General features: G+C 44.2%; 1 long non-coding RNA gene across 1 annotated transcript; it reads right to left on the bottom strand.

Moving 5' to 3' along the window:
* Nucleotides 1-20,135: 20,135 nt before the first annotated feature.
* Nucleotides 20,136-22,647, bottom strand: LOC137146006 (uncharacterized). The gene is made up of 2 exons (XR_010917816.1): nt 22,229-22,647; nt 20,136-21,882 (listed from the first exon to the last, which is right to left on the bottom strand). It is a non-coding gene; the product is annotated as an uncharacterized lncRNA (long non-coding RNA).
* Between the last annotated feature and the right edge of the window lie 3,150 nt (nt 22,648-25,797).

Here is a 25,797-nt window from a genome sequence, read left to right as displayed (position 1 = left end):
TCAGAGGTCATTTTCAATCTTCAGCAGCCCCTTGTGGTAAAACCGGTGACATAGCAAGGCTGCCTCAGTTTCCCTCCTTCTTTGATGGACCAATCACCATCTAGCTTGCTTGTCGGTTCTTTGTTTGACCTTGGCCCTTCACCCAGGTCGCTGGCAGTCCTTCCCATCTCTGGGTGGTAAGGAAGCCAATATGTCAGTCCCATATTGTGGTCTTCTCTGTTTGGAGGTCTGGCTTTCCTGGACAACTTTCTGTGGCTGAAGGATCCTGGTCTCAGTCACTCCTCTCCAGTAGTCACTCTGCCCTTCTGCCCTTCAGCTTTTGTATCTCAGCAGCTTTTGTGAGGGCAGGTCACTGATGAGCGGCAGCTGAGAAGGCCGTTTGAGTCCCTATTAACCCTTTCACAGCTGCAAGAGCATGGGGCCTGCACACCCCATGACAGTGTGTACGATACTTAGCACAATGGGGGCTTCAAATCTGACTGGGACCTCTAGACACACCCATCATACATACATTTGGGTATACATACATCATGCATTTGTTATACATAGCTCTGACAGAATAACTGGTTATTCATTTTGGTGGCTGAACTGAAAAATCTGAGGGGGTGGCAAGATGTAGGGGAAAAGGAGAGGGGAATTTATTTTGTTTAACCTGAAATTAATCATTTCCTTTTTGTTTGTTTTTGTTTCATTTTCAGGTTCTGGGGGGGGGTTAACTTTTTTGTTTCATTTTAAATTCTTCAATGAAATGTTGCAAAACAAAAAAGTCAAAACAGTTTGTTTCAAAAATGTCCAAATGAAACTTCTTGACTTTTTTGAACAGAAATGTCTCTTTTTTAATTTTCAGCTGAAACGATTGGCCAAATTTAACCCAACGTCACAAATAGTTTTGGTCGACGTGAAACTGCATTTTTCTGGCAAATAAACTATGGGTCTGAAATTTTCATCTAGACTTTCCTGGGGCCTTGTGGTGATGAACTGTTGGGGTGAAGGCCGGGAAGAGGATTGGGAAGGGGAATGGGTACATTGCAGGGATAGAGCGGGATACTGGCTCCTCCCCTGAAGTGCTTTTTGTGACCGTGTATCGTCCCTCGAGCTGTCAGAGTGTAAACCTGTTTCAAAGAGCACTGCACCTGTGGAGCCAGCGCTGGGCAGAGACCAGCGTGAAGATTAGCTGAGGCAGGGAGCACGTTACTGGAGTAAATAGTGGGCACCGAGGCCTTGTCCACCGTGCGGTGCCTCAGGCAATTGCTTTGCCCCAACTGAAGCATAAAGAATGAACGTGTCCACATTGCCCAGGCTGCATTAGTGTCAGATTTTCCCCTTCTGTCTGGACTAGGGCGTGCGTTATTCAGATTCAGATGGGAGGTGGCTGTCATTTTCCACAGTTCAGCTGGTGAGCCTGCTTAATTCGCATCCCCACCACTCCCACTTCAGCTGGACCTAGTCAACCGGTACCCCTCACTTGCCCAGCTTGTTCCCCACTGGCCTTGATACGTTACATTCCTACCTCCCTTAGACAAGCCGCTCCTCCCAGGTTTTCCTCTGCAGCACCACCCCTGCAATCGATCTGAGGATTGCTAGCCAGGACTGCAGTCTTCCTGGCCCCCCACCCCCTATATTGTCCCCCACACAGTACCACTCTGGCTATCATCCCTACATGTAGATAACTAGGGCTAAGTCCCACGGCCCCCACCTGCTTCAAACCCCTCCACATCCCCCTTTTAACTCAGGACTGACCTAGCACAGAGAAGCCTTGGGATCCAGGAAGTGCGAGGGCGGCTTAAAGCCAGGCGTACACATACAAAGAGGATCTGGCTCAAAGTTTCCATTCTGCATGGGATCAAACCTCTCAAAAATGATCAGGTGAAAGGAGGGCTTTTTCCTTCGCAAAATGGGGTTTCCTCAAAAAAAATTCAAAACCAAATTTTCTCAGTTTTCGTTAGCCAAAAACCTGATGGTTTTTCGTGGAAATTTCTTGCCAAAATGAAATTATTTTTGTTTTGTTGATTTTTTTTTTTTTTTGCAGGGAAAAATAAATAATTTCCCAACCACTCTAGCATCTGAAGTGAACCACAAAACTGAATCTGTCCCATAGCTCCTTTTGCAGGATGCAACTTATTTCCTGCGTATTCAAAAAGGCTTAATACACTGAAGAATATCATCTTCCTTCAGCTACATAGTTCTCTGCGCCACATCATATTTTCTTTCCCTCCCTACCTTTCTTCTCATGCTCTCAAACATTATTTCATTATGTTGCCATTTTCTTTTCTTTTTTGTCAAGTTCTTTCAGTTTCTTCCACCCTCCTCTTTTCATCTTCTATTGCACATTACTGGACCAATGATTAATTCTGTGTCATTTTGATATAGGTGATTTTCCGTTCTTGTCACTTATGCATCGCTACAAAGGTGACTCCTTCACCAAAATAATCTCCACATCTCGTGCCTGACCTTTCTCTTTGTTATCGTTAAAGGAGAAAAAAATCAAAGGGCAATAAAGGATATATATGCTCACTCTTATCTAACCTCGGGTGCCTTCATTTCTATTCTTGAATCCTCTCTGCATTAGAAATTCTTTATTGTGGTGACCTACAACCGAAGAACCATTTTCAGCTGCTGTGATATGGCTCTATTTCAATCTCTCTTCCTTTTCAGCTGACATACTTTGTCCCCATTTCTCGCACCCCGTTTGCAACAAAAGGAACTTTCTGCATTATGTCAAAGCAACGTCTTCCTAGGGAGCAATTCATTTGACTTCTTTAAAACCTGTCATTGTGAATGTTACAGATATAGGTTCATCTAAATATACCGGAGCTCTGATCTTTCAAAGAGTTCCTCGTTCCATTCATTCACACTGGTGCCTGCCTGCTAAACCCAGCTATAAAAGAACTTAAATACCTTCTCTTTGCAAGGGATACCTGAATTAAAATAAGAAGAGTTTAGTAGGGTATAAAGTTTAGGACTGTACAGCTTTAAGGAGGCAAAGCGATGATGCCAAACAAAAATGCTGGATCCAAAAATCACCAATATCTGGGGAAGTTTAGACCAAGAGCTCGCTGTAGTGGGTGTCTGATTTTGCAGCCATACCAAGGAAATACATTTGGCAGTTGCATTTCTAAGGCATCCACAAGAGTATCTGTCTTTGGTTCATTTTGGTAAGTACTTCCCCCAACCCCATAATAAAAACATTAGAACAGAAGTGATGTGGTTCACAAGAATTAAGAGAAATGGGGAAAGACGTAACTATCTTCATTCAGCACAGGTCGTGCAAGCTGATCCAGTTAAATGGACCCATGCACCTTAACAAAAAAACCCTGTCTTCAGGAGAGGCCAATGATCCTGGCTTTTGTCAGTAAAACAGTTGACTCAAAGATATACACAGGGAGCAATCAAGTTGAGTAAGATGCTGCCATAGCACATAGACATTTATCAGACTATCAGCACATTTGGTTTGGGTGGAATAAAGGCTTTCAAATAAGGCAGCTTCTCAGTTGTAACTTCGAAGGAATAAAAAGAAATGAAACTAATGATGTAAAATGAATATGAGAATTTGCCACAGCATAATTTGATTGTTCTGGGAAAACGCATCTTTCCTTTTTAATCACAGTAATTAATTTCAAAGATGAAGAGGGTTCAGAGACAAAAATAAAGCACTAAGATTAGAGGAAGGATATACTTTTCTCTGGGTATTTGGGGTTTGGTGTAGGGGGAGAGTTTCATATGAATTATATCTTCACGCATGCTGAAGATATAAAATAATACTTTATCTTTACATACTGTAGTGCTTTTAATCTTCTAAGCAGCTGGCAAACATAAACTTAGATACAGAAGGTCTGTAAATGATTTAGTTTTCCTTCATGCAAAAAAACCCCTTTACCTTTTGGTTCAAGTGACTCGTAAACAGTAAGGCAGAAACAAATACAGTTCAAGGAGAGTTACAATATAAAAAGAAAAATCTAGGCATTTCAAAGTATGGAAAGGACATGTTAGGGGAAGGGAGATGAATATGCAGATATCCTGGCTATTGAGAAAGGGCACCATTGACCACCCCAGTGCTCAAGGATTTAAGGGTGATGTATTTGGGGTGTAGAGCTTGTCTGGCCTACTTCACAGAATGAATTTCACCTACTGTCTCTTAAATAAATGTATATGCCAAACATCACAAGGCTCATTACAAAACCAAACCTTGACTCTTCCTGATGTATCCCAGGCCAGTCACAAGTCAATACACCTCAAATCCTTACACCTCCTACCCTACCTTGTAAATGTAGGCTAAAAACCCTTGCATCATGCAGTCTTCACATCCAAACCACAGACTGACCGGGACAATGGGCTTTATTCTCCATTCTGAATAGTTCCAGAGGGGTAGCCGTGTTAGTCTGTATACAGCAAAGACAACGAGAGTTCTGTGGCACTTTAAAGACTAACAAATTTAATATTTGCAGACATAAGCTTTCGAGAGCCTTAGCTCTCTTTTTCAGATGCAGTAATACAGAAAATAGGTAACACGAGGTATCTTATAGGTATCCAGGTGCATTGAGAACAATGGGGGAGGTGGAGTCCGGTACTTAAGTCAGAAATCTGTCAGAAAAACACAACGCAAGGTGTCACAGGTTGAAGTGCGCTCGGTTTTTACAATACTTTTCAGTTTGCAAAGAAAGCCTTGCAGAAACAGTGGTGAACATGACAGTTTGTAAATTTTACAGTGCAGCAGCTTAAATAAAAGTGTGACTGTATCTTTCACAAACATAATTTACGTCCCAACTCTTCATTTGTTTCAGCTCTTAAAACCCAAGAAAAAAATTGCTCTGAGCTGCTTAGCTGTGCATCTGACTACATTGCGACTCACCACCTGTGTTGGTCTGTACCTTAAAAGTCTTTCCTTATGACAAACGCTAGCAAAATTATCACTGAACATCTCTTGTCCGTGTTTAATGTTAAGACGCAATCTGCAAGAAACTATTTCAGCAATGAAGCAAGAGAGCCATTACACCCACAGTCAGTTCATATGTAAGTATACAAGAAGAAGCATGTCTTTAACAGGCTTGAATAATTGTGATGGGTTGTTTATTGATCCTTAAATCTTTCTTTAGCAAGATTATTTTGATAGGATCATTACAATAAGCTTTGACAGTTAGGAAGAAACTATTTGTATCATATGTGTGACTGCCGTGTCTAGACAGTAGGAAAGGTTAGTATCCAATAAAGGGGATATTACAGTGAAGGGGACATTAAAGGGGAAAAAGACCAGTCCCCCCCTCCCCCCAACTCAAAAAGTGTTGCATCTAGCATGGGGAAATTCTATATGACACCTCTTCTTGACAGAGAAGGAAGAATTGATCACAGAACTAAAAATGAGTGGTTGCTTAGGTGCAAGTGATCATGACTTGATTACGTTTGTTATGTATAACAGAATTGAATAAACAGAATAATACAGAATAAAATGCAAACCAGTAAAATTATTACTGCCAAGCTGCAGGCAATACATAGATGGGGGAATGGTAAACAACAAAGATCACAAGTCACAGATACAGAGCAATCTGGATCACGTGGTATGCTGGGCACCAGCAAACAATACGTCTTTCATTACGGCCAATTGTAGTCATACATGTAGGAGCAAATAATACAGACTATATTTACAGGAGGGGGGACTCTAAACTGGGGATGTTATCCTGAAAGACTCAGGGGTCATGGTGGGTAATCAGCTGAACATGAGCTCTCAGTGTGACATCATAGCCAAAAAGGCTAATGAGATCTCGGATGTAGAAACAGAGAAGTTCCGAGTAATAGTACAGAGATTATATTAACTCTGTTTTGGGCACTAGTACAATCACTGCTGGAATACTCTGTCCAGTTCTGGTGTCCACAGTTCCAGAAGGACGTTGGAAAAACTGGAGAAGGTTCACAGAAGAGCCATGAGAATGATTAAAGGACTGGAAAACACACCATATAGCGACAGACTTAAGGAGTGCAATCTGTTTGATTATCAAAAAGAAGATTAAGGGTTGAGTTGATCGGTTTTTAACAGGGTTTCTCAACCCATAGGTTGCAACCCAGAAGTGGTGACCAGAACGTTTCAAAAAGTTGCGTGGCGCTCCTGCTGCTCCGGTCCAGTGTGGCTGGTTGGGCTTGGCTTCCTACTCCAGGCACTGTGACCTCCAGATCACACTGCTGTTCAGGTTTGGCCCAGCCACCCTTCTGTCAGGATGACGGAGGGGCCAGCCAGGCCAAATATGAGTGAGTCACGCTGCAACCCCATGTGCCAGGTCACAATGCCACTCACACAAATTTGGCCCAGTCGTCCCCCCATCAGAGGACCTTGGCCACATCCATGTGTCGCTGCAACCCCAGAGGTCACAATGGCCAGAGGGGGAAGCTGAAGCCAGCCAGCTCCAGAGAACCAGAGCTGCAGAAGCTGCTGTTGTAAGGTGAATGCAGGGCAAGCAGTAGCCCATTGCCTGTGGCCAGTGTAGGGCTGTTCCTTCCAGCAATCCTCCAGCACATAGCTTGAAATAACTCAAGCAGTGAGGCTTCCACCACCTCACTGGATAGACCATGGGGAAAATCCCACCTGCCTCACTCATGAAACTAGCCCAATTTCATTCATTTAACCATAAACATCACCCGATGATTTCAGTGTGGCTGCTCATGTGAGGAAGGCACACTAGGACAAGTGACAGCTGCTCTAAATCAGTCTTAGAGGCTACCCAAAAAACATTTCCTCTGAAGTTCAGCCAAAATTTTCTCATTGCTTGAATCCCAGCTGTTGAGAATTTCTTTCTCGCATAGTGATTACGCCACTTTAATTTTGTCTTTTCGTGCATGCTAGAATTTATGTGTGAGAGTGATATTGCAAATTGAGTTATTTGTGGGGAAAGGGAGAAAGCATCACTATTAACACTGAGTATGATCTGTTGAAAATTTCAAACAAAACATTTTCACATTAGAAAACTGAGTTTAATTGAAATTGAAATTTTCTGCAGGAAAAAAATCGATTTGGATGGAAATCAAAACAAAACATTTGGTTTTAGGTCATGTCAACATTAATCTCTGCATCTGCCTCATGGGAGTCCAGGATCTCTCATGCCCTATTCTCCTCTATGGGTCATTCTCCCCAGCCAGCCTACATTTTCCATGATGCAGTATACTGTGTGGCTGAGCTGCTATGGCGTATCACAGGTTTCATGAATTATTGTAGTGGTCCAAGTAGCCACAAATATCAATTTTGACCTGACCAAAAAGGAAATGCTTCAGGTCAACCAACCAAAATAAAGTGTTTTGAGAATGTCAAAACATTTTGTTAGAATAGCAAATGTTGCAGCGATGCATTTCAGAATCGGTATTTTTCAAAACTTCCTCTTCCACAGAAAGTTACAATAGTTTGAATCTTAATCCAATCCAAGGTGCATTTCTCATGGGATGGAAATTCAATTTTTCAATCAGCTCTAACGCTGAAGTCAAATTTTCCTTTCTTAGATCAATGAAAGTTGCATTAATATAAATGAGAGCAGAATGTGGTTCCCAATACTTAGTCTTGTAGGTCTGGAGCCCTCACTACAATCATTGATGATTTCTTGGTTCTACAACCTGTTGCTGGCTAATGAGATCCTTTTTAACTCAAAGCTTCAGCCATAGCTTGAACCCAGCCATGGTCAAAAATGGATCTGAAAGGCAGGAGAAGCAAAAGTCAAGGGAAGCTTCCAAACTTTTGAATTCTGATTTGTTCCAGATCCAAAGTCTGAATCAGAGGACCATCTGGCTTGGAGAGGGTTTTCCACGTCCACATTTCAGCCTGTACGGTCCCCAAAAGATCCGTCTCTCGGGTTTACCTTGTGCAGGTCCTGCAGGAGGATGCATCCCACCCGCCCCTCCCCCTGGCCCTCTAGACCTTTTCATTGGGTCCCTGCCTCATGAGCAACCCACCCACCGCCCAGCTGTCTCCTCCGTATACCCCGAGCCAGCTGCGAGACCCGCAGCCAGTGTGCTTCCGAACCACGCCGAGGGCACATCTTACATGCTCATGCTTCACACTCTCCATTTCCTCACCCTCACGCCCCACCCTGACACTAAGTGGCGGGACTTTCTGCGATCTGCATTTCTCCCCACACCTCCTGATGTACGCACACCCCATCCATAGCCCCACAAAGTCTCAAGACCTCCTCATCAGCCTCCTCCTAACACTAGCCAAAGTGGCCACCTATAACACCCGGGAGAGGAGGTTGGCTGAAGGGCTACTCTGTGACTGTGGGGCCTATTTCCATTCCTCTATTCATTCACATAGCCAGGCAGAGTTCCTCTGGGCCACGTCCGCTAGCTCCCTAGATACCTTTTTGGAGCAGTGGGTGCTGTCCTGGGTTCTCTGTTCAGTGTCCCCTTCAGGGTCCCTACTTTTAGCTCTTTGACCTCCACACTCGTTCCTGTTTTTTTCATTTGTTGCTCCCCAGGCTCATTAGCTTCCCCCCTTAGGCTGGGGAAGGGGTCTTCAGCTTGTAGGACCAACAGAATCAGTTATTTCTCTCTGTCTCCAGCCAGAACGAGACCTTTTTCTCAAGCAGACTCCATGTGTTAGAGGAAATCCTTCTATTTTAAAACTAGATTAGTTCTGCTTTATTGCACAACCAAAGCTCGTGATATTTTATTTAATGTTCTGAAATCTTTATTACCTTTAACCGTCTTACTATACAAACCTGAGGTTTCAGCAAAACTGAGGAACATCACTGTTTATTCTAATAAATGCTTGAGTTGGCAATCCAATAACGTCTCTAATAAGTTGCAAGTTTAAGTCATCATTGGACTACAACCAACAATATAATGTAGCCTGATGTACACCTCAGCTCTTAACAACTCCATGAAGGGCAACCTTTTAAACCATGCTTTAACTGTTCAGGGGACTGCAATGTGTGGTGTGTTCTAACCCTCAAGGACTTGATCCTTGAAGATCCTGAGTAACATCAGTTCCTGTTATTTGAAAGGTCAGTGACTCCCAGAGCTATCTTTATTATTGTTGTTATTTGTATTTCAGTAGCGCCAAGAGCCCCAGGAGCTAGGCAGAACAGAGCAAGAAACAGTTCCTTCCCTAAGCGCTTATAACGTAAATAAATAAGAAAAACAGAGCAAGGGAGGGGAAACAGCAGCACAGAGAGGGAATGTGACTTGTCCAAGGTCACTGTACTATTTGTAACCTGGGAAGAGGGCGGGCATGAGCCTGCCCATTGCTAAAGGTCCCTCCCCCTTAAGAGGAGCAGTCACAGGACCCAAGACACAGCTAAGTGCGTGGGACAACTAATGAAAAAAGGAGTGGGAGTGGGGGTCACAGGTTTAAACAAAGGGAACCAGAAAGGGACACCGAGCAGAGAACCCCGGATAGTTCCCACTGCTCCCAGAAGGTGTCAAGGGAGCCAGCAAACGCTGCCCAGAGGAACTCTGTCCAGATGAGTGAACGGACGGAGGAACGGAAGTAGGCCCCACAGTCGCAGAGCGCCCCCGCAGCCAACCTCCTCTCCCTAGTCTTGTAGATGGCCACTTTGGCCAGGGCTAGGAGGAGGTTGGCGAGGGTGCTGTGGCCTTCCTCGGAGCCTGGGCCCGAAGAAGGATTGCAACACCCCTGCTGGACAGAACAAGGCCCTGGAGGCCAAACAACCCGGGAGAAAAGGGGCGGAGCCAGGAAAGGAAGGGCCAGTACAAAAGGCAGGCCCAGCAGCTCAGTCAGGGAGAAGCTGCCGCCGGAGGCAGACATGTCTTCCCAGAGTCTGCGGTCTAGGCCTGACCCAGGCCCTGCGACTGTATGGAGCAACCGCCCCACCAACTGGAGCCTGCAAAGCCTGCCCGGATTGCTGGGCCCGAGTGACTGGAGAGGGCCGCCAGCCCCTAGTAGCTGGGACGAGCCACCCAAGACTACTGGGTGGGGAAAACCCCCTGAGGCCGGCCCTGACCTGGAGGAGCTGCCTGACATCGGGGACCCTTTGGAGCAGACTGAACCCTGTGGATCGGTGGAATCCCTGGGACCTGGAGGAGCTGCCCTCCGCTGACAACGCAGAGGAGTTTCTGGACCTGCTGCCAGTCAACAGTGAGGGACTTGTGGGTCTACCGCTCGCCATGTACCCCAGCGACCTGGAGGGAGACTGCTACCTGCAGGTACCCAGGGACAGGGTGGGAGGAAGTGGCCCAGGGACAGCCGATTAGCAAGTGGCTGAGTCAGGGGCTAAACCCGTCAGCGTGTTATGGTTGGAGCCCCGCTGACTCAGTGTCAAATAGCTTTGCCACTGATAGGGCCCTGGGCTGGGACGCAGTGGAGTCGGGTGGGCCTGCGTCCCCCATCCCCCTTCCACAATGACCCTGGGAGTGCTTGTTACACTCTGAGCTTGGAGGCAGAGGATACCAAGCCCTGCCTGCCTGCAAGGCCAGGGGCTCCAGACTATTTTGCCTGCCCCGCCTGCTAGAAGGTCGGGGGCCACTGACTGACTCCTCAGCCCTGCCCAGCTTGCGGGCCAGGGACTGTAAACTGCTTTGCCTGCCCCGGCCTGCCTGAGGGCCGGGGGGCACCCGACTGTTTGCTAGCCCTGCCTGTGGGAAGGCCGGGGGCTATAGACTGCATCCCTGCCCCGCCTGTTGGAAGGCGTGGGGCTATAGACACCTCTGCCTGCCCAGCCCTGTCTGGGGGCCGGGGGCACCAGACTCCCTACCAGCCCTGCCCTACGGGATGGCCAGGGGGCTACAGACTGCGATAGAAGCCCCCCCCACCTGGGGCCGGGGCTAAAGACTTGTAATTCGCTAAGCTTGTTCCCCTAGACCAAGGCGCTGTGGCCTTCCTCGGAGCCTGGGCCCAAGGAAGGGTCACGACGCCCTGGCTGGACCGTGCCACCAGCCTACAGTCACCCAGCAGGCTGGTGGTAGAACTGGGAATAGAGCTCAGGTTTTTTGTCTCAGAGCAGTGCTCTAAACACTAGACCATACTTCTTTCCTCTGCATAGGCGAGCTCTTCCCTGGTAAATATGGACTGAATGCTGTGATTCATTTTTCTAGGTTTCACGCAGTTAGAGACCAAAGTACTTACAATGCAGAGACTTGCATTACATCCATATTCATATTCATCATCGTCAGTCATAAAGGACAAAGTGACATAATTTAAACAGTGGTTTTTCTGACTGGCATGTTGTAACTTTCAACCAGCTCATGCTAATGCACTAAGAAGATCAGAGAATTCAACTGTCTTATTTTGTTTTTTTTTTACTTTTTCTTTTAAAGACAGAACCACAATGGCCTTGAACGGGAAATAAGGTTGGATTCAGTACAGTGACAAGGAGAATGATGAGTCCCATGGCAATTTAGCAGTGTCAGGTAATAGAAGCAAACAGGTTAATTGCTTTTTAAGCTCAAAAACCTCCTTAAAATAGTTTTTGGGGTAACAGATGTGTGGCATACGTAGAATGAATGATAGTGTAAGGGGATAGAAAGGTTTCATCAAGGATTATTTGGTATAACCACCTGCAAAACCAACTGAAAGCTTTGCCACTGGTATGTAATGCATCCATCCCAAACTCATGCCAATAAAACCTTAATACCATATATTATGATATTTAAAAATATCTTTATAATGGGCCTGTTCCTTCTCTGGTTTACACCAGTTTTACACCAGTTTAATTCTATTGACTTCAGTGAAGTTATTGCTGATTACACTGTTACACCTGTGTGAGAAGAGAATCAGACCCTATAGACATATAAATACAAATGCTGGATTTTTGGGGGATCCATTTTTAGTGCAATTATGACTGGGGGAGAGTGGGTCAATCCTACAGGTGAAGCTCCCCATGGAAAATTCTTCTGCATAAGGACTAAACCGTAGGACCTAGATCTCCTTGTCTATTAAGGAAAAGGAAGCCCGCAAATGTTCTACTTTGTTGCTGGTCTGTATTTCATCTAATACAATATATCTTGTCACTAATGCCCTGAAAAACCTTTTCATAATCACACCAGCTGCTTCTTTCTTACATTGGAACAGCAGAAACATTTCATTTATAAGGCTGGGGGAATTCCTGGGTCAATCTAAAATATCCTCCAAAACTCTAACAGCTACATCCCTTCCTAGTGGGGGAAGCATATTTCATGGTCACTTGTAAAACAAAAGAACTCTGCATTTGTACAATGCCTTTCATCCAATGAGTCCCGTAAGGCTTCAAGATTGTTAAATAATTATGTCTTGCAACATCCGCAGTGAGGCAGCTGTGATAGGTTTTCTATGTTATTAAATGCAGGTCAACAAGGAAGAAAACTCTTTGCAAAAGCTGATGAAGCATCAGATGTTTCGAGCATGACTCCATGCATCAAATTCTGAGCTGGCACTTTTCTGAAAAGAGTGGGTGGCTTCCTTTTAACGTTATTAACTGTGTCCTGTGTCGCTCGCTGCATGACACATTGCATTATATTGCATGCTCTAATGTACAGTGACACAACTGCTCAAAAGTAATGGAAATTGCCCCACTTCTTGTCACAGACAGCAGCTAGCAATTTATCCACTAAGCATAAGTTGCATTTAATGGCACTTGTCATGACTCTCACTGTATTTGACATATTGCATAACTATTTTATTTGCAATAAAGTCTTTTATACAAACTGTATCTGAAAATGCTTCCTGGGGTGAATACAACTATAAGGTTAGAATAAAAATAGGGGGAGTAAGAAATGAAGTGGCCCAGGCGAGGAGAAGATTTTTCTGGGTCAGACTTGAAAACAGGTGGGGAATCAATGAGGCAGAGAGATACAGGATGCTGACGCAGAAATTCGTTCCACACGTCTCTTTCTTTATTCAGAAAGGCTGTGTCCAGACTATTTGCTCACTCTAGTAAGAAGGGCCTTATTGGCTTAGATTCTCTCTTCTTGTTTTGGCTACTTTGTGCCACTCAGGTAACACAAAGTGACATCAAGCCCTAACTTGCCCAATGGGAATTCCTCCAGTGTAGGAAACTCTCCGCTGGCAACAAGTGATGCAGCCAGCTCCTCCCCCACACCTCGGAGTATGGGATAGGAGGGGGATGTGCTGGGGTGGTTACACCAATTTACAACTGGCACAAGATCCCATAGGGATCATGGCCAATTGGTGTAAGTTATAGCATCCCCGGAGATGCTTTAATTTATGCCAGTGAGCCAGGTCTGGCACAGATGTACCATGAGATTCAAAGAACCATAACTGGGCCCCTGATGTTTTCCCCCAATCCTGCACTGAGCTTATCTTGGCAGAAAACTGCACTGGGGCATCAGTTTCAGTCTCCTCCACCTTGACTAGCTTCCTATCCATCTTTAAATTCAATTCAGAAACATTCCCACTTGGTTGTAACATTATGGCCTTGATCCAGGGTCTCTCTACACCCTCACATCCATCTTCTCCCCTGCCTGTTCTCATCACTCTTTCGGTCTTGATTTCCGCTGTGTTTTCCACACCCAAAGCGTAAAACACATACTTTCAGCCTCCAGTGAGTTTTCTCCTTCGAGAAAGGAAAACAAGACTATGAAAGAACAAAAGTCAAGTCTCCATGACCCAGCACTGTCTGTGTGTCTCGTCTGTTACAGGCTGTAGCCACCCTGAGAACATTGTGTCTGCTGAACTCTGCACCACATAGGCTGAATTCTTAGAAATGCAATGCACACTGGAGAAAGGGCACAACAGCCTCTTCTCTGCTCCTTTCCTGCGACATTCCAAGCAGCGGGTCATGCTGTTTCATTGGTGCCATCCCGTTTATGTCCTCCATATGCCAGAATCCATATGCCTCTTGGAGTATACTTTCTACCACTCAGGTCTGATGCTGGCATCATGGCAATGAGGGCATCACTTGAAAAAGTCGTAAGCACACTGTATCTGCAGGTTCCAAACGTCATGATGTGATATTTCATGATTCCTGAAAATCATTTTGGGAACCGAGAACAGTACCTCGGAACTCCTGGTCATTTGCAGAATCATCCCAGGAAATATTGGGTCAGAGACCACTCTATCCAAGCTATTGTGTGCCTTCCCCTCTTTAAATATTGCCTTTCCATTTTATCTTGTGAATGGCTTTCACCATAATCCAGGAAGAATGCTATATAAAAAATAATTGTTTTATACATTAGTGTGCTTTTTATCTTCTTGATGATGATTATTTGCTGTTACTCTTGAATTCTCCCGGTATGTGACTGAAGGCTATTATTAAAATGAAACACTAGATAACTCAGAAGATAACATAGGTATAAGCTCATAGACATGTTTGGCTGTAAGTAGAATGATGGAGTTATAAGTTATCATAATGAGTATTCTACCCTAGGGGAACTTTGCTGGTGAATTATGGGACACTGTCAACCAGTTAATTACCATTACTATTTGTACTGTAATGGTGCTGAGAGGCCCCCGTCAGGAAATCGGGCCCTTTTGTGCATGCCACGGTATTAACACATCACATAAAAATGGCCCATCCCCCAAAGACTTTGTCCGTCACGTTGAAGCTGAAAATTTAAGTTGTGTAAAAAAAACGTAGGGGGTATTAAACTCCCTATGAATAGAAATAGGTTTTGTGAAATCTTATTATTTTTAATGAATGTGCGTGAGTTTATTTTTGAATGGGGGCGTAGAAAGTGGGATACAAACATTCTGCTGCTTTCCTGGAACTCCACACACACCAGCACTGTATGCATGGCAGGCAGGAAGTGACACTGACTATAAACAGGAAGTGAAAGACCAGTCAAGTCTAGTTTCACTGTCCTACTGGGATGAAATACAAAGGGGACACAAACAGCATACATCATCAGACAGCCATGAAGGTTTTTATATTCTTTTAGCCACTCAGGTAACAAAACACTAGGCGCAGTTCAGTTTTGGTGCTCACCCAGTCCTTGGACTCTCTGCTAAGCCTGCCACTTGGGGTGCCAGTTGTATTGGTGGCTCTGTATTGTGTCCACCTTGGTAGCTAGACTGTAACTGCAAACGTATTTCCCTGCCAGTAGATAATGGCTTTTTCAATCACTCACTGCCCGTCTAGGCTGGCTGGACAGCATTGAACCAGATGTGAAATGCTCCGTATTTCATTACCACTCCCTAAACCATCCACACTTGACTGTTTGCCAATTTTCCTCTTCATAGAAAACCACTTTCTTCCTGTTCGTGCAGAGATTCTTTCTAGAGAACAATGTTATTTACAGCGAGCTCTGGCTACTAGCTGTGACCAAAAGTAATGCTTAACAGCAGGAAATAGAAAGCAGCCACTAATGCCTGTGTGGAAAGTGCTACATCAAATGCCAGCCCTACAACCAGTGCTCTTTCAACCTCCTGTAAGATTTATAGGCAGCGTCACCATGTAGAATTTCATTAGGGTGGACTTTCACTCTTTATGGCCAGTGCCTTAATTGCTTCTAACTACTGAAGTTTCTAATCATCCCTATTGCAAAAGACATTTATTACCATCAGATTTGAGTTGTTTTAATGTTCTATAAGCATATTATTATTTGCACATTTGAACATAAGCCATCAATAAGTCCATTCTGGGGAGATTTCCTAAGTGAAACTAAATAATATAATGATTCTCTGCAGTAAGGGTGAAATTGACTCTTGTGCAGAGGTCCAGCACAAGCCCCACACGCTGATTTCAGCTCTGAGGGAGGGAGATGTAAGTGATGTATGTGCGATGGCTACCATCTTAGCTGATGCACTAGGGACTTCAAGAGCTGAAAGCATGAGCTGCTGCAGCTTGAACTAAAGCAGATTTGGCTTCGTAGGTGTGGTTGTAACAGAAACACGTCCTTTATAGGGTACACTCACCAGTGGGCAATACAGGCCTAGAGCTGGCCTCTCTGCACAGGAGATTTCTCCGTAAGAGAGAGGAAATATGGGAGTAGTGTTACTATTTTTAATAGCTAATATGCGTGTTCTCCAGAGGTGAGATGACTTTGGGGCTTTTTGGGTTGCACTGTGTTATGAGCCACAGTGGTTATGGCTTTAGAGTATGGGGGGGCAATTGGAGCTTTTGGACTGGCTCATCAGTGATGTCACATACACATCAGTAATCAGCAGAATCTTAGAAGCCTATGAAAGTGTGTTATTCATTACCCTAGAATCCAAGAGATTCTTTTGAGCATCCTGCATGCTCTCCAGTGCTTTGTCTAGCCTATTAATAAATGAATGCCCAGCAAATCATGCTACGGAGCCAGTCGATTGCCTCTTAACTGTAGGTTGAAAGTCTAGTTCAAAACACCAGTGAGGAGGAAGAGTCAGTGTCAACAGGGTCAAACCTTTGTAGATTTCAGAATGAAATAAGCAGCAAGATCCAGTAGCGCAATAAGACGCAAGTGTTCGGCCAGTTCTGAACCATCGGTGCATCCTGTGAATGGTTCAAGTGTCATTTAGCTTTGGGCTTTATAACACCACCCAAGACATCCCATGACCTGACTAGTACCCAGAAGACAGACTCCCTCTTCTGTCTCGTGGTTTACGGCAGACCAGCGTTGAAAATAACAACTCCTGCCATTCAGTCTCCAGCAATCCAATGCATACTGTGAGGCTGGCTAATCAGCATGTGAGAAAAACAATAGTGAACACGAAATGCAGCTCAGCTCAAGGCCCAGGGTCAAGCCTGAGGTTCTTACTCAGGCACAAGTCTCTCTCACCAGCTGTTGTAATGTCATGTGAGCCTGGAGGAGATTCTCTGCCAGACCCATGTTCTCAACGTTCAGATTCAGTTCAACAGTTGAAACCAGGCCAGCTTGGCTAGGTTTCCAAACCAGTCCACCCTGATGCAGTGATGTGCTGGTGGGGCAGTGACCCTCTTGGGAGCCCCATGTTACAATCCTACCACCAGACAGAGGGCAGCGTTGGGGTCATCTGCCTGACTAATGGCAGCCACTCCCTCTGGATACAGCTCAGACATTCCTGCAAGAAATGCATTTATAATGGGCTCAGCAAAGTATCCCACCTGGAGAATGGATTAGATTGTCTCCTATAGCCATATTTAATTTAAATAAATCCTGTTGAAGAATTAAACACTCAGATTCCAATGACTTCAGCCATCCCCTTTCCATGATACAAGTTGAATAATATTAATACGCCCTGCATAATTTTCCAGGAAAAAGGTACCAGGGATACCAAAAGATACATTTAGGGCAAGATTCTAGACTTCTCCAGGACTCCATTTTTTGTAACCACAAATTTGTAAGTGAAGTCATTAGCCCACAAATAGCAGGCACCGATGTTTGGGGTTTTTTTGAAAAATCTGACTCCTAACACAAGTTTGTTTCATTCATCATTGCTTATAACTATAAACAAACATTCTGATTTGAGAAGAGAAATGGGTTCACCCACCCCCAACCTCCTCAGTGAGCATGTGCGCGCACACACCGCATGGCATATTGGAGCACATCACAGACAGAGGGGGACCAGTTTTGTGGGACCTCTTTGTTCAGACATTGGCAGCACACCCCCTGCTCTGTTACACAACGAGCGAGGGACAAACAGCAGCTCCACCAGCCTTATAACATCAGCCTTGTAAACATCAATGGATGAAAAACCTTAAGATCCCTACTGCTTTTGTCCTGTTATTCCCATCAACTAAATACAACCGCTCTGCAGAGCTGTGATAAAGCAGATTGTGTCAGTGATAAGAGATTTCCAGGTGAGACATCTGTGTCAGCCACAGTGCAGCACCTTGACGGTGCTGGGATCTAATTATATCACGGGATACTTTTATCAGACACTCATGCGTGGCACTGTCTGAGACATCTTCGTCACTTCATACCACTTGAAAAGTTTCACTGACACCCAGATAATTTTTTAAGTCTCTCTGACAGCATCAGAGCCTGACAGCATGAACAGAAGTGCCAATCAGGAAGCGTGCACCCGTCGGGTTTGAAATGCAGTTTGTTTATCTGACTCAGCAAGTCATCCGTGCACTGGAATTTTCTAAAACGCAGCACCCCCTTCAGCATGACTGAGCCTGAATAGTTCACCCCCAGCTCTCCCCTCCCCATATGTTCCATCAGAATTTCTTCCCTGCTCCATGGATGACTGCAGGCAAGGCTACTGCTTCTGTACCAACTTCTCCCAAGTCAGCATACACTAGAGTTGCACTCACAGGAATTTTCCTTCCCCCTGATTAGTGCTTTCCAATTTCATGTGCCTTCAACCATTGAGGATACATATTGTACGGTTCTGCTGCTCAGATCACCAGGGCTTTTGGTAATTGAATCTCTCTCTTATTTCTCTTTTGATTATCTCTCTGAAAATAAAACTCCAGAGCTAAGCATTACTTTTGTTTTATTCTGCTGCTACTGTGTCAGGCCCGTGGTATTAATTTTGGAGATATTACCCAAAAAAACCCTCTTATTTACCTCTTTGGAGACCTAATCCCGGAACTCCAAATCAAGCAAAACAAACAATGAACCAACTGAGACTGAGGGAAGGTTTTTCAGCACCAGACTTTTTATTAGTTAAGGAATTTATTTCACTGCTGCTCCAGCCCATAAAAATGTTGCCACTAGGCAAAATTCTGTAACATAGTGTACTGAAACCAACACATGACCCTCTAGGAATGTGATGGTCATGTCACAATACTGCATGTCATGGTTACTTAGAAATTCACAGACTTGGAAGATTTTTAAGGCCTGGCTTGACAAAGCCCTGGCTGGGATGATTCAGTTGGAGTTGGTCCTGCTTTGAGCAGGGGGTTGGACTAGATGACCTCCTGAGGTCCCTTCCAACCCGAATCTTCTATGATTCTGTGATTCTGCATCGACTCACAAATTGCATGTGCACAACTTGTGGATTTGTGCAAACAGGTACTTTTGCTTATTTAACCTTAATTTGCATACAGAGAGAGAGACACGCTCTGAGTGTTGGTTATTTATTTGTTTACATAACTCACGTGGGTGCAAAAGGGCATGTGTCATGTTCCCTGCTAGTTTTAGCCATGATAGGATAACAGTCTGCTAGTGCTATCTGCCACTACAGGTATTCCTTTAGCTCAAGCAGTAGATATTTATGCTGTAGAATTCAGTGTCACTGTTCAATCCCAGCTGATGACCCTAGCAGGGAATCATCACAAGTGTTAATATCTGGGCCTGAATGGTCTTGATTATTATTTTAAACCCAAAGCTTTTCCTTTCCCCTCCCCTAAGCACTGTTTTTTGGTTTGGTTTGGTGGTACACAAACAGGTAACATAACACAGGGTGAATGAAGTAAACAGAAAAAGATGTTTAAATGGAAGTTGCAATTCAGCACATTGTTGGCCTCTAAGCAGGTAACTCACAGCAAAATGTGACTATTTATGGAAGTTTATCTGACAGCTACTTGCCATAGTAACTACACCCAAATTAGCCTCCCCCTAGGGTTGGTCTTGAAAAAAGCCATATTCATCAATATAAAACGGGACTTTTTTTTTTTCCTTTTTTTTGCAGAGCTTTCAGGAGAGAGTGAGTTTCCCAATAAAAAGACATTGATTCCTTTGTAGAACCAAAGGGCATTTGCTTGTTCACCAAGAGAAGACAAAGCCCACTTTATTCTTTCTTCCCCAAGTATATGTTCTTTTATTTTCTTCTTGTTTGTTTCTCTTTTTTCTTAATTGAATTAGATATCAGCAAAAGGGACAGCCTTAAGGAATGAAACCCTCTTTTTTATCCAGGATTAAATTTACAGCTGTGCAGAGGGCCAGCACACAAGATAGCATTGAAAAGGCATATGTGGTGCATGGGCTGGGTGCTGGTTCACTGCATATTGGCGAATTTCACTCCCACAGAATATTTATTGTTTGGGTAATGGCAGTGCTGTGCCTCTAAGGGGTAATTAAAGGCCAAGTTGGTTTCTGCGGTTTTTCCAATGTTTGTCCTCTCTGGAGAGATGGTCAGAAGAGTTGCCAACAAATGGCAGTGGAGTATAAACTGAAGATCATCAGCTGCTTCAGAAAAAAATCCATCCAACATTGCAACCTATGCTGAATGGTATCTTACCCACTGCTGATCCCTTTTGATTTCCAGTCCTAGTTATGTTAATTTCAAAATCTTTGCCTTTTGACTATCTTGATGGTGCAATTCCTACATGCTGCAGCTTGGGGAATGCAACTAAATACATGCCAGTATGTCTTTTTGCCACATGATGTCTACTTATTAAGCATATCATTGCCACATAATGTCAACCTACTCATAGAGCTGGTAGAGAAATGTCCACCAAAACTTTTTTTATTGAATTCATTCAAGTCATTCAAACCAAAATCATTTGCAGGAAAGGGTTAGTTACAAAAAATCTCCTGAGTCATAACATTTTTTGAAATTTTTTTTTTTACATTGTCAAAACATCTCATTTCAACACTTACTAAAAGAACATTTTCATTTTTTTGGTTCAAAACAACTTTTCACTTCAAGATGGAAGTTCATTTTCCAAAAAAAAAGGTTAAAAAATACAGAAAGGTAAATGTTAAATGAAATGTTTTGAAATTCTCTAAACATTTTGACCAATCTGATCCAAAATCAGTTTGCAAAAATTTTCAAAATTTCAATCTGAAATGTAAAGTTTTTTCAAACTGTCGAAAACATTTTCCTGCCCGACTCTACTAACTGAGCCAATTAGGTTTGTTCTACCATTCACCTTGTCCTCTCCCCATTCATGTATTTATTTTATCCATCTATTGTTCCATGTTGCTTGTAAGCTCTTTCATGTAGGAACTGCCTTATTATTGTATATATGTATAGTACCTATAACAACCAGGACATGATTCCCAATCAAGGTCTCCTGCTGTTACAGTATTAGAAATAATAAATAATGATATCACTATGCGCCAAACATGGCAGGTGCCATCTCCCAATGGGAGATCAAAGGTGGATGCTGTACCTATATTTGATACCCATGTCAGCAGTATCTGTCTACACACTGAAGCAGCTTCCTCATTTTTTTATTTTATACGCAGCAGTGAATTACATGTTCCCCAAAGGTTGCAGTCTATTAAAAAAAACAAACTAACATTGTGCCTGCCAATATTTTTTTTAAATGATTTAGCCTTTAGTTAGAAGTTCATAATATGTGCAATTTCTTAACCCTATTACATCTCCCCTGTAAACAGTCAGTTCTGTATCTAGATGCCATAGAAAACTGCTTTTCATCATGTATTCAGACAACTTCTTGGGGACATGGAGAGATCACTAGCAACATGTCATTTTGGGATGTTCCCCCTCACACTGCTGAATAGATTCATATAATTGCAAAATTAGTCGAGTGTAAACAGGTGTTACTGGGGGAATGATACAATAGATAAAGCTCTCTTATCTCGGTGTTTGCAAACCTCTCACAGCTCTCAATAAAAGAGTACTAGTCTCAGAGGGAAAGAAAAAATAACTCTGAAACAAAGACAATAGCAATGATAGAGAGACCCTGGAGTGTTTCTGGCAGCATAGAGGGCTCAATCCAACAAATGTATGCACTATAGAACACTGCAGGGTAATGCAGTGTAATGTTCTATTACTTTGTTGGCCTCCAGAAGACAACTACCCAATAAAAGCATTGATGGAAAAAAATTAGTTTGCCACTAACTGTTACGCTAATCAATAATCTATTAACGCCAAACTTGCTAGCGCTGGACTTTATTACGACTTATGGCCAATCGTTTGCGCTTTTGTTTCCCCAAAACTATGGCTGTCATATAAAAAAAGATAATCAGTGGGCAAAAATTAAGCCTTTAACCTTTATGAGAAAGGTTAATATTAAAACTTTATCCAATGCATTTGTCCTTTTCTTCCAATATTGCAGGCCAATAATGTTATTTTCCTGTAGTTTCAAAGATTATTGAGACATGTTTCATTTTGTTCAGTATTGATTTGGGAAGGAGGAGGCGTTTATTGGCAGAAAACAATGCCCAAGGGAGAGAAAACATTGCTGAATCTTCTTACTGTAAAGGTAAAAAAAAAAAAATTAGAGTTCATTTCTGGCATTCATAGGCCTTGACTATACACCAAAGTTGTATTGCTTCAGCTATGCTGGTGTAATTAATATGATCCAACCCCCCCTAGGGTGGGCACAATTAGACCAGTAAGATGGTGTTTCATAGCAGTCTAGCTTAGTTCCATATACGAAGGGGAATAAGTGGATTATTCTATTATACTGGAATAACTGTATCCACAGCAGGGGTTGAATTGGTATAACTATAGCAATAAAAAGAAAATCACAATTGTAACCATCCTAGTTATACCTATACAAAAACTGTATGCAGAACAGGCCTTGGTTACACCACCTACCTTGTTTTGGGACAGATCATACCCTTACCATCAGAACTGAGCAAGGGAAGTGCAAACCAGGGAATAAAACATGAGCCTGGGAGTCACAATACATTCCTTAAGAATCAGCCTTTGTTCCCCTGGCTCTAGGAAGGAATGATCTGCCTCAAGTCTACTCTAATGGCAGGTTATTTTGCCCTCTGCACAGCTCTCCAGCAGGTGCAGGGAGAAGAGTCACAACGGCTGCACATCCTCCACCCCCAGCCTGCACGGCAAAGACTGCATCCCCCCCAATGCATGCAGTCCATAGTGGGGGTCAGGTAGCGGGGAGTCAGCAGTGCAGTCACAGCCAGGTGCTATGCAGTGGGACTGACTCCTGCACTAAGGTACTGCTCACTGTGTGTGAGACTGGAAGAACTGAACCCAATTTTATGAGGCCTTCTGACCCAGCTATTTATGTGAGTAGAGCTGGGCCCAGTGTCCCTCTGTCAGAATAGGTTAGCCCAATCCAGCCAATTAAAGGGGAGCGGGCTGCACCTGGGTCTATAAAGGGCAGGAAATGAGAGGCAGAGGAGGGGGTGATTGAGACAGGCTGTGCCTGGGGAAGGGAAGTCTCAGTGGAGCGGACCAGACCAAACCAAACCAAACCAAACTCTGGGAGTGGGTCTCTGAAGCAAGGGGTTAGGTGTTCAGGGAAGCAGTCTCAGGGCTGCTGCTTTTGGAAGGGATCAGAACTGACTAAATCTGGGAAGCTGCCAGGAGTGGGAGGGCCGCTGGCCCTGAAGTCTGAGGCAAAGGAGGGCGTTCAGACTGTTTTCTGTTTGTTTACTTGCCTGTTTAGAAGAAAATAAACCTCTGTAAAGGAGACTAGGTGGGGCTGTGTGTTTGGAACTGGGGAGGAGCCTCCCCCCTGACACCCTCCAGTTCCCTTTGCCTTAGACTTAGCTGGGTCAGCAAACATTGGTCAGGCTCTCAAAAGGGACCATACTCTGAACTGGGCACATGGCTGGGAAAACAAAATACCCCGCTGGAGTTTTTTCATGCACAATGAGAGAGAGCTTATCTGGCTGAACAGAGAGAGTAGGAGGCAGGCAGGTTATAAAGCAAAGTGGATTGGCCCCCTCCTGCTCATTTCTCTGATATTCAGTCCCTTGAGAACGAGACACGCACGGAAGCTAGCAGGCCGTGTGTGTATGTGACTCACTCTTTTGGTTAGACATAAGCTGAAGAACTTCTGGCAACCAGCTGATTTCTTTGCTCTCTAAAGCAGCCCCACCCCACAGAGGGATTCCTGAGAAATCCCACATTCAGTGACCTCACGCCACAAGCTAGCAACCCCACAAAAGTGGAGCCAGGCCTGTCCTGTGGAGAGCAGGTATATACAAGAGGAAAGACCTACTCTTCTCCTTGAGAGCAAGAAGTGTGGGTGGGATGCACCCTGCCCCAAGAAGGGCACAGGTAAACTGGCTGTGAACTGTCCCCTGATTGCAGCTGAACTACCTAAACTCTAGTGTGTTTATAACTGATTTAAACCACAGAGACTGGCAGACTTTGGGGATGTGCTGCAGGGTCAGTAAAAGAGGAAAAGGAAGGTTGGCCCAGAGGTTAGAGCATTAACTTGTTCATTTACTTTTATTCCTTCCAGATTCTGCTGACAGATACTTTCTGATAGCTCCACTTTGAGCTCAGTGGAAGCTTCAGCCAGTCACTTGTAGGGGTCAGGAAGGCAATCTTTTTCCCCCAATGTATTCTGAGGTTGGTGGGGGGCTTTTTTGTTTTTTGTGGGGTTTTTTTGGTCTCCTTCCTCTGAAGCATCAGAGACGGCCACAGATTGAAATGGGACCCTGGCTGGGATGGGGTGGTGCTCTCAAGTGGTACAGCGTGTTAGGAGTATGTACTGTACTTTTAAGAGCAGAGCACATGTTAGAGCGAACTGGATGGAGGCTAATGAGAATGAGTTGGAAGCAATCTAGTGGCAGCTACAGCTGATCCACGGCTCAGTGCCCATGACTTTTCTTTATCTTATGTAACTCCATTTTAGTTCCCATCAAGCTTTACTTCTAAGTGTCCAGGCTGTGCCTCCCTCTTATGAATCCACAAGACAACACCCTGAGAATTCTCTCTCTCGTGTCCTTGGCTGACTGGTTCTTGCTCATGGGATCAGGGTCTCACTTATTGCCATGTTTGGTGTCAGGAAGGAATTTCCCCCAAGTCAGACTGGCAGTGAACTTGAGCTGTTTTTGTTTTGTTTTTTGCCTTCCCCTGCAGCATGGGCTGCGGGTCCCTTGGAGGATCATCTGGATATATCTCACTAAACTAATTTCCTGCCATTGTCGGAGCCTCAGGCATTGGTGCACCTCGGCCCCTTCTGTTCTCTGCCTGTGACACATAAGAGATTAATCTCCTGTGGACTGTAATACTTTGCTCTAATTCTGAAGGTTGGCTTCATGTGGGAGTGGCTGGGTGGTGTTTTGTGACCTGAGGTTACAGGGTGTCTGATGATCTGGTTGTCCCCTTTGGCCTCACACTAAAATGTTTGAACAACCATCTCATAAATGCAAACAGCAGCAAAATAAGATGGCCAGGGCAACACTGAACTGTCAAGCTGAGCCGGGAGAGGAACACTCGTGCTCCATGCACGGGGTAAAAGCGTGCATCCTCCAAACATTTCTGTAAGTGCTTTAACTGGCCTTGCCATTACACAGCTCTGAGACAAATTATAAACCATTGGTGGGCAGCGCCTCAGAGGAGATGAGAGCAGGACAAGGGAGAGGGAGAAAACTAGAGTGGGCTAAATCCAAGCAGAGCTACTGCCTCGTTCCGTATCAGAACTAGCCTCCGTCTCAGCATGGTCCACTCATAAAGCAGGAGGCTTCCTGATACCACTGCGTAGCCACAAAGGCAATAGGCCATTACGTTGTTTTCAGCACCTCTGCTGATCACTCTCATACGGCAGCACTTGGCAAGGGTCCATTTAAGCATTGTATGGCTTTCTCTGCCAGCGCTGGGAGTCCATTTAGAACAAGCTGTTGAGCTTTATTTTTATTTTACTTTATTTTTTTTCCCAAATGCATTAAGATAAATACCTGTATTAACAGCCACCAGAGCACACAGAAAATGTTCATTTGTGTTTACTGCAGACAGTTCGAATCCAGCCGCGCTGAACTCTCGCAGAGAAAATTTCTGCTGGGATGAATGAGTCTTTCTGGGCCGGTTCTCTTTCCCTTCATTTCTTCACGACTAGCATACTTTTAAAAAAAAATGTTTGCAGTATGAATTTTACTCCGTATTAGGGGCTAGCTATCTTATGGGCCAGATCCTGAGCTGGCGTAAAGCAGCACAGCTCCACTGATAACGATGGAAAGCTGAGTATATACACCAGTTGATTATCTAGTCCCAAATAGTTCCAGTCAATTTCCAGAAGACCCTCCAAGGTAAAAAATACATTTAACAACCTGGCAGAACTACAACCAACTGCATTCTGAAACTAATGGTAGGCCAGTTCCAGATTGCCTCATTTGTTCTTAGGGAGGGGAAGCCACTCAGCAAAACTGAGATGATCCGTTAGAAGGAAGATGTTAAAGGGGACA

The sequence above is a fragment of the Emydura macquarii genome, unplaced genomic scaffold, assembly GCF_026122565.2.
Source record: "Emydura macquarii macquarii isolate MOO-44397 ecotype Brisbane River unplaced genomic scaffold, CSIRO-AGI_Emac_v2 contig_3692, whole genome shotgun sequence".
Lineage (NCBI taxonomy): Eukaryota > Metazoa > Chordata > Testudines > Chelidae > Emydura > Emydura macquarii.
Note: the sequence above shows the minus strand (reverse complement) of the source record. Positions and strands in the feature narration are given on the sequence as shown.